The sequence below is a fragment of the Chiloscyllium plagiosum genome, chromosome 5 (genome assembly GCF_004010195.1).
Source record: "Chiloscyllium plagiosum isolate BGI_BamShark_2017 chromosome 5, ASM401019v2, whole genome shotgun sequence".
NCBI lineage: Eukaryota > Metazoa > Chordata > Chondrichthyes > Orectolobiformes > Hemiscylliidae > Chiloscyllium > Chiloscyllium plagiosum.
The window spans coordinates 2,123,777-2,136,747 of NC_057714.1; the positions used below are offsets into that span (position 1 = coordinate 2,123,777).

Sequence of the window (12,971 nt, forward strand, 5' to 3'; positions counted from 1 at the left end):
GAGTTAAGGCTATAATCAGAGCAGATACAATATTATTGAGTGTCAGAGCAGTATTATTTCTTTAAGAGCTGTATTGCTTTAAGGACTAGCTATGCTAATAGGGCAAGAACCAGGATGAAACCACATGATCGGTCCAGCAGATCATGCTAGCAGGAGAGTGCATTTATAGTTATCTGTAATTGCAATTGTAATTTGAGCTGCTTAAAAAACATATGTCATAGGGCGGCATGGTGACTCAGTGGTTAGCAGGTTTGATTCCTGCCTCGGATGACTGTCTGCATGGAGTTTGCACATTTTCCCCGTGTCTGCATGGATTTCTTCCAGTTTCCTCCCACAGTCCAAAGATGTGCAGGTCAGGAGAACTGGCCGTGCTAAATTGCCATAGTATTAAGTGCATTAGTCAGAGGGAAATGGGTCTAGGTGGATTACTGTTCAGAGGGTTGGTGTGGACTGTTTGGGCCGAAGGGCCTGTTCCCATATTGTAGGTAATCTAATCTAATCTAATCAAAGTCAGATTTTCAAATAAATTGGATTCACTCTATAATTTGTGTTACTTACTGATAGTACAACAAACTATGACATGGTAATCAGTCCTAAAGATTATTCTTAAAAGTAAAAGTGATGCAGGCTTGAAAATGATAGGAAAAAGCCTCAGATGGGAACAAAACAGTACAGAAATTACATGTACTTGGGGGCCTCATAAAAATACCACTGTGAATAATGAGTACTTGATTTATTAAAAAGAAGCTCGACCAGCCGCCCAAAAAAAAGCAAAAATTTTTTTTAAATCAGAACCTGCTTTGCTGGATTTCCACAAGAGCAGCATTATAATTTTTTTCAATTTTTTTCACACGGAGGGTGGTGTATATTTGGAATGAACTGCCAGAGCAAGTGTTAGATGCAGGTAACGTTACAACATTTAAAAGACATTTGACAGGTACATGAATAGGAAAGGTTTTGAGGAATATGGGCTAAATGCAGGCAAAGGGACTAGTTTAGTTTGGGAAACTTGGTCAGCATGGACGAGTTGGACTGAATGGTCTGTATTCATACTGTATGATTCTATGGCTCTATGACTCTATTAAGCACAAGTCAGGAAAGTGTTGAAATACTCCCCACTTATCTGGATGGATGCAGCTCCAGTAAGACTCAAGAAGCTTGACACCATCCTGGTCACAGCAACATGCTTGATTGGCATCACATCCACAAACATCCACTCCTTTCACACCAATGTTCAGTAGCAGCAGTGTGTACTATAAGGTGCACAGCAGAAAATCATCAGAGATCCTTCAACAGCACCTCCCAAACCCATGCCCACCTCTATCAGGAAGGATAAGGGCAGCAGATACATGGGAACAGCACCATTTGCAATTTACTCTCCGTCTCTCAATATCTTGACTTGGAAATATATCAATGTTCCTTCAGTGTTGCTGGGTCAAGATAATGGAATTCCATTCCTACTGGCATTGTGGGTCTACCTACAGCACATAGACAATGGCAGTTCAAGAAGACAGTTCACCACCATCTCCTCAAGTGCAACTATGGATAGGCAGTAAGTGCTGGCCAGCCAGCAGTGCCCACGTCCCATGAATGAATAAAAAAAACTTGTGCATTAAAATCATCAATCTGTTTATGAATGCTGAACACAGTCAGATAGAATCGCTTTAATTCACTGTTTTAACATTATTCTCCATTTTAATTCTATATGATGCTTGCCATTGCTTCATCTGTCTTCAGTTTTTGCTCACTACCTTTTACTTGTTTTGCTTCCTTGAATATGAGCTCCATCCCAGGTTTCCATCTCCTGTTTGCCAATCTCATTTAAACCCTGTACAACAGGACCAGCAACTCTCCCTCTGAGTATGCTAACCTGATTCTGCTAAAATACAACTTGCTCATCTTGTATAGGTTCTACCTGCCCCAGAACAGGCCCGATGCCTCAGAAATCCAATACCTATTCTTTTGCATCAGTTTTCTAGCCATGAGTTCAATCACCCAATTCTTCTATATCTCTGCTCACTTTTAGCTCAGTTGGTTGGATCGATGGTTTACAGAGCAGTGTGGTGCCAACAATGTGGGTTCAATTCCCATCACCTGTTTGAAGTTACCATGAAGGACTCTCCTTCTCAATCTCTTCCCTCGCCTGTGGTCTGGTGGCCCTCAGGTTAAATCACCACCAGTCCCTTATCTCTAATGAGAGAGCAGTCCCTATGGTCTGGTAAGACTATGGCGACACAACAACAGCAAGTCGAACTGGGAGTAATTCTCAGGTTACTGCACTGGAATCCTGCTTTTCAATCTCCTTCTTCAATGTGCTTTAAGGACCTCAATCCCCTTCCTAACCAGGTGACTGGGTACTGACATGCACCACGACCTCTCACTGTTCACCTTCCCAGAAGAAAGTCCTGGCGGTACTCTGACATCCTTGATCTTGGAACCAGAGAGGCAACACTTAAGCCTGGGTTCACATCTGTGGCCAGAGAAATGTCTGTCTGTTCTCCTGACTAATCAGTACTGCTCTACTATTCTTCTTCCTCACCTCGTATACAGCTGAGCTGCTCATGATGCGACTGACTAATCTCTGATTGCAGTCCTCTGAGGACACATTGCCCTTGCCAGTATCAAAGTGGAAAACCAATTTGTAAGTGTGATCACCTCAGGGAACTCCAGCACTATGTGCCTGGTTCTCTTGAACAGCTTGGTTGTCATCTACTCCTTGTCAGTCTGCAAACTTTTAAGCTGTGGTGTGACAATTTCCCTAAACATTCCAATCACATAAACCTCTGCCATATATGTGCATGAAAGTGACCCCCAGAGTTTAAGCTTGGCCATCCAGTGACACTCCCTACAGATGTGTTCATCTCAGAATATCATCTATCCATGTCCATTCACATTTCACAAGCTTTACATTCCACTCAGTTGAGCTGTCCTGTCATATATTAACTATATGACTATTTATTACAAGTAGAGTAGCTTTCCCATCACTCATCGACTAGCTCCTTCCACTGCACAGAAGTGTGAAAAAAAATGGACAATAGACAAAATACATGAAAGAAAGTTAAAGAAAAGAAAAAGAAAGCACCCATCCCTGTTTATCTAACTCACTTCTCGCTGAACTCAGACTGCTTGAAATCCCCACTCCACTCACATGTTACTTCATGACTTCTGTATATACCTTCTTCAGAGCAATAATGTCAAGCATCACTATAAAACACATGAAGATTTATCTTGAAATGATTGCTAAACAGTGCATTTTTTGGATAACAAAATGAATGTAACAAATTCCTTGCTAAAAATATATACTCAATCACATAAATTTTATATTTTATAAATAAATGTCAAATACTGACAAATTCTGCTACTAAATTGAGAAAAGACACAATAAACCAAGTAACATAGACCATACCTGTCATTTTAATCAATAAGGTTTGAACAATATACTCTATTTTGTCCGAAGTGAAACACTACTCCAACTTTCACCGTCCATTCAGTATGTCTTGTAGTTTTGTTATTGACTAGTGACATAAGTTGCTGGATCCCAAAAACTATTCTCCCCAAATATACTTTATTTATAAACTTTGTAAAAGAAACTCTATAACAGTCCAAATTTATCATGATGTAAAGTGACACACACATCAATTTCTTTCAACACAGTACATAAGCTTTTTTTACCACAGTTGCCAATACAGATTGTATTTGCACTGTAATTTGCATTATATGTGAAATATTCTTTGGTGCATCGAGCTTTACCCAGTTGCCAACCCTTTGTGTTGCATTAGGACAGGCAGGTCCAATTTGTGGTCTTTCCCACCAAGCCTTTAAGGTGGCTGCTCCAAGCTTTAGTGTGTCTCTGCATCTTGAAAAGTGTCAGTCTGTAACACTGAGCTATTGACCATGCTTTGCACTGGAAATCCAAGAGTTTCGGGTAGGTCAAAGAGCACCTTTCACTGAGTTGATCAACCTGTCTGAGTGTGTGCTTCTGGAAACAGCCTGTGGAATTTAGAATCTTACGTTATGAAGTCTGCTTTGGATGAACCTTGACAAAAATCACTGCATCTCTTTCTGACCTGGCTTGCAAAGGTGATAGTCAGGATACTGCAACCACCTTGAGGGTAACGTGTGGGGGGCGGGGTGAGATTCCCGGCATGCAGAAAGGGCCTGATGTGAAGTCCCTTCTCACTCCAGCTAAGCTATCTTCTGGTTCTTTTATAAAAGTTCCGGTGATGAGGCATCCTGCCGAATTAATTTAATAGTTGGTTCATAGAACAATCCAACAGGATCCAGCATTCTGTTTTCCGCAGGGCCCTGTTGATGTTACATACCAACCACTACTTTGAGGTCAAAGCAGATATTTTGTATAATCATTTTCAGGGGAGACTGGTAATATGGCTTTGTCTACCTGAATAATGAATCATTCCATCATGATGTACATAGCTATTTTATGCAAAATTAGGAACAGGCAAAAATTGAGCACAAAGTGATACCTGATATTTATATACTGAAGATTTACCCACAATTAGAGCCCTTTGGTCCAACTTGTCCATGCTGACCAGATATCCAAACCCAACCTAGTTCCACTTGCCAGCACCCAGCCCATATCCATCCAAACCCTTCCTATTCATATGCCCATCCAGATACCTTTTAAATGTTGCAATCGTACCAGCCTCCACCACTTCCTCTGGCAGCTCATCCCATACACGTACTACACCCTGCATGAAAGGTTGCCCCTTAGGTCTCTTTTATATCTTTCCCCTAAACCTATGCCCTCTAGTTCTGGACTCCCCGACCCCAGGGAAAAGACTTTGTCTATTTATCCTATCCATGCCCTTCATGATTTTATAAACCTCTATAAGGTCACCCCTCAGCCTCTGACACTCCAGAGAAAACAGCCCCAGCCTGTACAGCCTCTCCCTGTAGCTCAGATCCTCCAACCCTGACACTACAGGGAAAACAGTCCCAGCCTGTTCAGCCTCTCCCTATAGCTCAAACCCTCCAACTCTGGCAACATCCTTGTAAATCTTTTCTGAACCCTTTCAAGTTTCACAACATCCTTCTGATAGGAGGGAGACCAGAATTGCATGCAACATTCCAAAAGTGGGCTAACCAATGTCCTGTACAGTTGCAGCATGACCTCCCAACTCCTGTACTCAATACTCTGACCAATAAAGGAAAGCATACCAAACACCTTCTTCACTATCCTATCTACCTACGACATGCAAGGAGCTATGAACCTGCACTCCATGGTTTCTTTGTTCAGCAACATTCCCTAGGACCTAAGTCCTACTAAGATTTGCTTTCCTAGAATGCAGCATCTCACATTTATCTAAATTAAACTCCATTTGCCACTTCACAGCCCATTGGCCCATTGGATCAAGATCCCATTGTAACCTGAGGTAACCTTCTTCGCTGTCCGCTACACCTTCAACTTTGGTGTCATCAGCATACTTACTAACTATACCTCATATGCTCACATCAAAATCATTTATATAAATGATGAAAAGCCCCCGTGGACCCAGCACCGATCCTTGTGGCACTCCAATGGTCACAGGCCTCCAGTCTGAAAAACAACCCCAGTCCTTGCCTTTCTAAATACATGTACATCCTGTCCCTCAGGATTCCTGCCAACAACTTGCCCACCACCGATGTCAGGCTCACTGGTCTATAGTTCCCTGGCTTGTGCTTAGCACGCTTCTTAAACAGTGGCACCACGTTAGCCACATATCAGTTTTCCGTCACCTCACCTGTGACTATCGATGATACAAATATCTCAGCAAGGGGCCCAGCAATCACTTCCCTAGCTTCCCACAGAGTTCTAAGGTATACCTGATCAGGTCCTGGGGATTTATCCACTTTTATGTGTTTCAAAACATCCAGCACTTCCTCCTCTGTAATATAGACATTTTTCAAGAATAACCATCTATTTCCCTACAGTCTGTGTCTTCCATGTCCTTTTCCACAGTAAACACTGATGCAAAATACTCGTTTAATATGTCCCCCATCTCCTGTGGCTCCACACAAAGGCCGCCTTGCTGATCTTTGAGGGGCCCTATTCTCTCCCTAGTTACCCTTTTGTCCTTAACGTATTTGTGAAAACTCTTTGGATTTTCCTTAATTCTATTTGCTAAAGCTATCGCATGCTCCTTTTTGCCCTCCTGATTTCTCTCTTAAGTATACTCCTATTGCCTTTATACTCTTCTAAGAATACATTTAATATTTCTTGTCTAAACCTGACATATGCTTCCTTCTTTTTCTTAACCAAACCCTCAGTTTCTTTAGTCATCCAGCATTCCCTATACCTACCAGCCTTTCCTTTCACCCTAACAGGAATATATCTTCTCTGGACTCTCATTATCTCATTTCTGAAGGCTTCCCATTTTCCAGCCGTATCTTTACCTGTGAACATCTGCCCCCAATCAGCTTTTGAAAGCTCTTGCCTAATACCATCAAAATTGACCTTTCTCCAATTTAGGACTTCAACTTTTAGATCTGGTCTATCCTTTTTCATCACTATTTTAAAATGAATAGAATTATGGTCGCTGGCCCCAAAGTGCTCCCCCGCTGACACCTTAGTCACCTGTCCTGCCTTATTTCCCAAGAGAGGTCAAGTTTTGCACCTTCTCGATTAGAGAAACATCCACATCCTGAATCAGAAATTTTTCTTGTACATGCTTAACAAATTCATCTCCATCTAAACCCTTAACACTATGGCAGCCCCAGACTATGTTTGGAAAGTTAAAATCCCCTACCATAATCACTCTATTATTCTTATAGATAACTGAGATATCCTTACAAATTTGTTTCTTAATTTCCCGTTGACTATAATACAATCCCAATAAGGTGATCATCCCTTTTTCACTTCTCAGTTCAACCCCTGGATGTATTTCTGGGAATATCCTCCCTCAGCACAGCTGTAATGCTATCCCTTATCAAAAACGTTACTCTACCTCCTCTCTTGCCTCCCTTTCTGTCTTTCCTGTAGCATTTGTGTCCTGGAACATTAAGCTGCCAGTCCTGTCCATCCCTGAGCCACATTTCTGTAATTGCTATGATATCCCAGTCCCATGTTCCTAACCATGCCCTGAGTTCACCTGCCTTCCCTGTGAAACCTCTTGCATTGAAATAAATGCAGTTTAATTTATCAGTCCTACCTTGTTCTCTGCTTTGTCCCTGCCTGCCCTGACTGTTTGACTCGCTTCTTTTCTCAACTGTACCAGTCTCAGATTGATCTCTTTCCTCACTATACCCCTGCGCTAACACCCCCTGCCCCCACCTTACCAGTTTAAATCCTCCTGAGCAACTCTAGCAAATCTCCCTGCCAGTATATTAGTCCCCTTCCAATTCAGGTGCAATACATCCTTCTTGTACAGATCATTTCTATCCTAGAAGAGATTCCAATGATCCAAAAATGTGAATCCTTCTCCCATACACAGCTTCTCAGCCATATGTTAATCTGCTCTGTCCTCCTATTCCTACCCTCACTAGCTCGCAGCACTAGGAGTAATCCAGATATTACTACTCTCGAGAATCTCCTTTTTTAAGTTCCTGCCTAACTCTCTTTTATCTCCCTTCAGAATCTCATACGTTTCCCTTCCTGTGTCATTGGTTCCAATGTGTACAATGACCTCCAGCTGGTTCCTCTCCCCCTTGAGAACATTGTGCACCCTCTCTAAGACATCCTTGATCCTGGCACCAGGGAGGCAACACATCATTTTGATTTTTTGCTGCTGGCCACAGAAATGTCTGTCTGTGCCTCGGACTAGAGAATCCCCTAACACAATTGATATCTTGGAACCTGACATACCCCTCATTGCATTAGAGCCAGTCTCAATATCAGAAACTTGGCTGTTCGTGCTACATTGACCTGAGAATCCTTCACCCCCTACGTTTTCCAAAACATCATACTTGTTTGAAATGGAGATAGCCACAGAAGACTCCTGCACTACCTGCCTACCTCTCTTACCTTACCTTTCCTGGAGTTAACCCATCTATGTGACAGTATCTGCAACATTTCCTATAAGTGGGCGGCACGATGGCACTGTGGTTAGCACTGCTGCCTCACAGTGCCAGAGACCCGGGTTCAATTCCCGCCTCAGGCAACTGTCTATGTGGAGTTTGCACGTTCTCCCCGTGTCTGTGTGGGTTTCCACTGGGTGCTCTGGATTCCTCCCACAGTCCACAGATGTGCAGGTTAGGTGAATTGGCCATGCTAAATTGCCCATAGGTTAGGTGCATTAGTCAGGGGTAAATGTAGGAGAATAGATCTGGGTAGGATACTCTTTGGGGGGTCAGTATGGACTTGTTGGGCTGAAGGGCCTGTTTCCACACAGTAGGGATTCTAATTCTATAACTGCCATCCATCATACCCCCTTGCTCTTGTAAATTTCTCATTGCCTCTAACTGTCTCTCCAATGATCCAGTTGATCTGATAGAATTTTCAACCAATGGCATTTATTGCAGATATAATCCTCAGTAACACGTAAGCTGTCCCTAAACTCCCACATCCAACAAGAAGAGCATATCACTCTACTAAAAGCCATTTTTGCATCTTTCAATCTGCAGACCCAGAAAATAACACTGTTATATTCCTCTACAAAACACTACTCCAGGTTAAATTAATACTCACGGTTTCTATTTTAAATTTAATCAAGAGACATATCTCAATAAAACATATAATCAAGAATGAACCCACTCTACTCACTACAGCAGATTTACTGTAAGGCCGCACTTAAAAATATTCACTTATCTGTTTCTGTGCTGTGACCTCCCCCAATAGGTTCCTCCAAGATTAGTTGTGAATTTCACTGTTTGTTAATTTTCCCAGACCCACTCTGATGTCCAGTCATACATGAAGCTGTACACAAAGGTGATGATTAACATGAGTGTTGTGTTCAGTATGCTTTATCACTTTGTCTAGGGATTTGTATATTGCATCCAGCAGACACAGATCACTCTTTATCTCCATAAAAAGTAGAAGATAGTTTAAATAATTACCATGGCACTGGAGTAGAGTATGGGCCAGACCTGCATCATGTAAAACCACCAAGAGCACTAGACACCTGATGTCTTGGTTTTTAACTGTAATGGAGAGACAGCATGTTCAGCTTAAGTATCAGTTTGGGTATGTGCTCTTGTCAGTTTTTGGCTCATTATCGCAACCCAGTTGAGCCATATCAGCATATTCGGGGAGCCTGACTTGAAGGTGAGGAGGTCAAATGATCAGTTGATGCAGTTCCCAAAGAACAGGGCTGTGATATACTTTGGTTCATAAAGCTAGTTTGAACTGCTCATCGAGGTGGTAAAAACAATGACTGCAGATGCTGGACACCAGAGTCTAGATTAGAGTGGTGCTGGAAAAGCACAGCAGTTCAGGCAGCATCCGAGGAGCAGTAAAATCGATGTTTCGGGATAAAGCCCTTCATCAGGAATACAGGCAGAGATGCTCATCTGTTTGAGAACCGACAGTGAATCTGAGGACCTGAGAGGAGGCAGAGCCTCGAAAGCTAGTGCTTCCAAATAAACCTGTTGGACTATAATCTGGTGTGCTGTGATTTTTAACTAAATGGAAAACAAGGAACTGTTCCTTCAGTTTGCATGGAGCTCCCGCCAAACGCTGCTGAGGACCTAGTACAGAAATGTGAGCATGATAACAAGATGGTACGTTAAAAATAGCAAGTGTTGAGAAAGTCAGGGTCACGTTTGGGGACTGAGCCGATGTGTTCGGCAGTCCCCCTAGTCTGCCTTTGCACTCCTTCGAGGAGACTTCACTCTTGTGACCAGAGAGTGTTGATTGGATTTAAACATGCATCAGTAAATTACTGCTTCACACTGGAAGCTCTTGAACGGGAATTAGCAGGAGGTAAAAAGTGTACCAGCTCCTATGGTTGCATGGAAAGGTGCTGGGGACGAGAGATTGTGGATGATAAGAGAAGACTTTGTGTTCTTTTACCTTGCGATGGACACATAATGCAATCAAATAATTCGATAACACACACAGGTAAGTTTTGCTATTAAGCAATGCTTTTAGTTTGATGCATTTGGTAATTAGTTTGGGTGCTGGCCAGAGGTATCTTTTGTAAAAAAAAATGTAAAATGGTCTTTTTGAGGCTGGTCGCTGCATGTTGTTGAGGGTGAAGCCCCTCCCCGGTGAAAGGATGGAGGAAGCCTGAAGCCAGTTGAGGCGGGAGCTCCGCGGGGGATGCATGCCAGCGGCAGCGGCGAACTCTCCGCGCTCCGGGAGACACGCGGCCTCTGCCCCCGGCGGGTGGTCATCACGAGCTGCGCGCGTGGAGGAGAAGAACTGGGGCTTCATCGGCGCGCGGCCGAGCCGTTGCCAGGAGACGGGCTGCGCGAGCCCCCTCCCCGTGGCCCTGGTGGTGGGGAGGAACAGCGTGTTGCAGCCGGTAAGGAGTGCGCTGCTGCCTGTTGCTCTGCAAACTCGTGCACCTTGCTGCCTCGCGGGCGGCGCGGCGCGGCGCGAGCTGAAGCGTCCCCTCCGGCGCCCTTGCTGCTGCTGCCTGACCTTTTCCTTCCTGGCTCTGGGTGAGGGGGTGAATTGTTTTGCTTTACCGATGTGTGTACTGTGAAGCGCTCTGTGTCTGCAATAGGGACCGAGCCCCCCCCCCAATCTGCGCGGTTGAAGGATCAGCTCTCGCACCCGCAGGATAAAACTGTGCATTTGTCAGGGAAGTGACACATGCAGCTCAAAATCATATATGTATTAGGCGCATCAATGATTTAAACATGCAACGGTATATATTTTTTTAAATAGTGCATTCACTGTATGCGTATCGCACGGTGCTTGGATGGCAGTTTTATCTCCTCCCCGAAATGATTTACCCTCGTGGAAAGCTTTTTATTAAGACTGTCTTTCTTCATTGTCTACACTTGTATCAAATCTGGTTGATTGCTGCCGAAGCTCAAACCCTGTTGTGGGGGTATGTGTGGGGTTTTTTGTTGTTGTTGTCTCTTGACGGAACAAACACAGCACCGTTCGGAGTGAGTCCGGTGGAGCAGCTATTTGGATATTTGTCGGTTAAAAGTTGCATTGGTGGAATTGTTGAATACCGCAGTGAAAGTTTCCTGTTTCTTTTTGCTCTCTCTCTCTCTCTCCCCTTCCTTGCCCTCACTGTTCAAGGGCTATTGCGTTGAGCTTTTGCGAATTTTAAATCCTTGAAGGTCGAGCAGTCCCATTTCTGCAGCGAGTTGATCAGGTTGAATAACCCCCCCGGCCGCAAACCTTTCGGACTTCAATCCACAGATTTGTAAATTGAATGTATAACTATCTCCCCTGTGCCCCTGTTTTATCTCCAGAATGCCGTGCTAAATCGAGGGCAAAGAGAGATGGTGCGGGAGATCTCTCACTAACTCCGATCGGGCTAAGTATCTCACCGCGATTAGAGTCAGTCAGACAGCATGGGAACAGACCCTTCGGTCCAACCAGTCCATGCCGAACATAACCCCAAACTAAACTAGCAGCACCTGCCTCCAAATCCCTCTAAGCCTTTCCCAATCATGTGTCTATCCAAATGGCTTTTAAAAACTGTAGTTGTGTCCACCACTTCCTCAGGAAGTTCATTCCACATGCTAACCACCCTCTGTGTAAAAAAAAATTGCATCATGTCTTTCTTAAATCTCTCGCCTCTAGCTAATATGCTGCACAGAAGCAGAGCCTTCAGTTCAGTTCATCCACGCTGACCAGATATCCTAAATTGACCTAGTCTCTTTGCCAGTACTTGGCCAGTTTCCCTCTAAACCCTTCCCATTCACGTATCCATCCAGATGCTTTTTAAATGTTGTATTTGTACCAGCCTCCACCACTTCATCTGACAGCTCATTCCACCCTCTGTGTGAAAACGTTGCCCCTCAGGTCCTGGTCCCTCCTCTCTCTCTTCCCCCCCAATCTTAAACTTGTGCCCTCTAGTTTGGGACTCACCCATCCTTGAGAAAAGACCTTGGCTATACACACAATGATTCTGATGGGAACTGACAAATCTCTGAACAGATTAGGTTAAACACCCCGTTTATGGTTCATCTCATTCAGATCCTCTGGATGAGTTTAGCAGCACATATCAGTGGGTGGCACACAGGGTGGCACAGTGGTTAGCACTGCTGCCTCACAGTGCCAGAGACCCGGGTTCAATTCCCGCCTCAGGTGACTGACTGTGTGGAGTTTGCACATTCTCCCCATGTCTGCGTGGGTTTCCTCCGGGTGCTCCGGTTTCCTCCCACAGTCCAAAAATGTGCAGGTCAGGTGAGTTGGCCATGCTAAATTGTCCGTAGTGTTAGGTAAGGGGTAAATGTAGGGGCCGAAGGGCCTGTTTCCACACTGTAAAGTAATCTAATCTAATCTAATCTAAAATAATCAGTTGGGAGTTAAAATGAACACCGTAATCTTCAACTGGACATGGAGAATCCAGTGAAATCGATCAGAGTGGCATGTAGACATATGTGCTGACCTACTACCCTAACAGTAGTGGGCCATACATGGGCAGAAGTGAACATATATGTACTCAAAACAGTTATATTAAGTTTGTTTCATTTGTGAAGCCTCTATTGTGTATGCAAATATTATAACAACGTGGACATGAGATGTGAGGTGCACAGTAGTTGAAGAATTCCAGTTATAGTACGTTTGCCTCGGACAAGCTTGTGTCCAATGCTGGGGGAGAAAATAATCTTTCTCCACATTTCAGCTAGAGTATTATAAAATGCACAATATTTCACTGACTTCTACACAGCTGCCCAATTAGTGAAAATAAAGCAGTACAACTTCCTCACAACCACCTCCCTTATTATTTTCTGTTCCTCTCTGCCAATTTACACACCCTTCTTCCTCTTTGGAAGGTATTTTTTTAGATTAGATTCTCTACAGTGTGGAAACAGGCCCTTCAGCCAACCAAGTCCATACCGACACTCCAAAGAGTAACCCACCCAGACCCATTTCCCTCTGACTAATGCGCCTAACACTATGG

General features: G+C 43.8%; 1 protein-coding gene across 6 annotated transcripts in view; it reads left to right on the plus strand.

Annotated features, from left to right (window-relative positions):
* The first annotated feature begins 9,724 nt into the window (after window positions 1-9,724).
* The window catches only part of lrrc3b (leucine rich repeat containing 3B), a 65,440-nt gene continuing 62,193 nt past the window's right edge, over window positions 9,725-12,971 (plus strand). For 2 of the 6 annotated variants that reach the window (XM_043689474.1, XM_043689468.1), the window contains exon 1: window positions 10,024-10,400. The gene's annotated coding sequence lies outside the window, so the exon portion shown is untranslated. The other 4 variants (XM_043689469.1, XM_043689472.1, XM_043689471.1 and 1 more) reach the window with 4 other exon arrangements.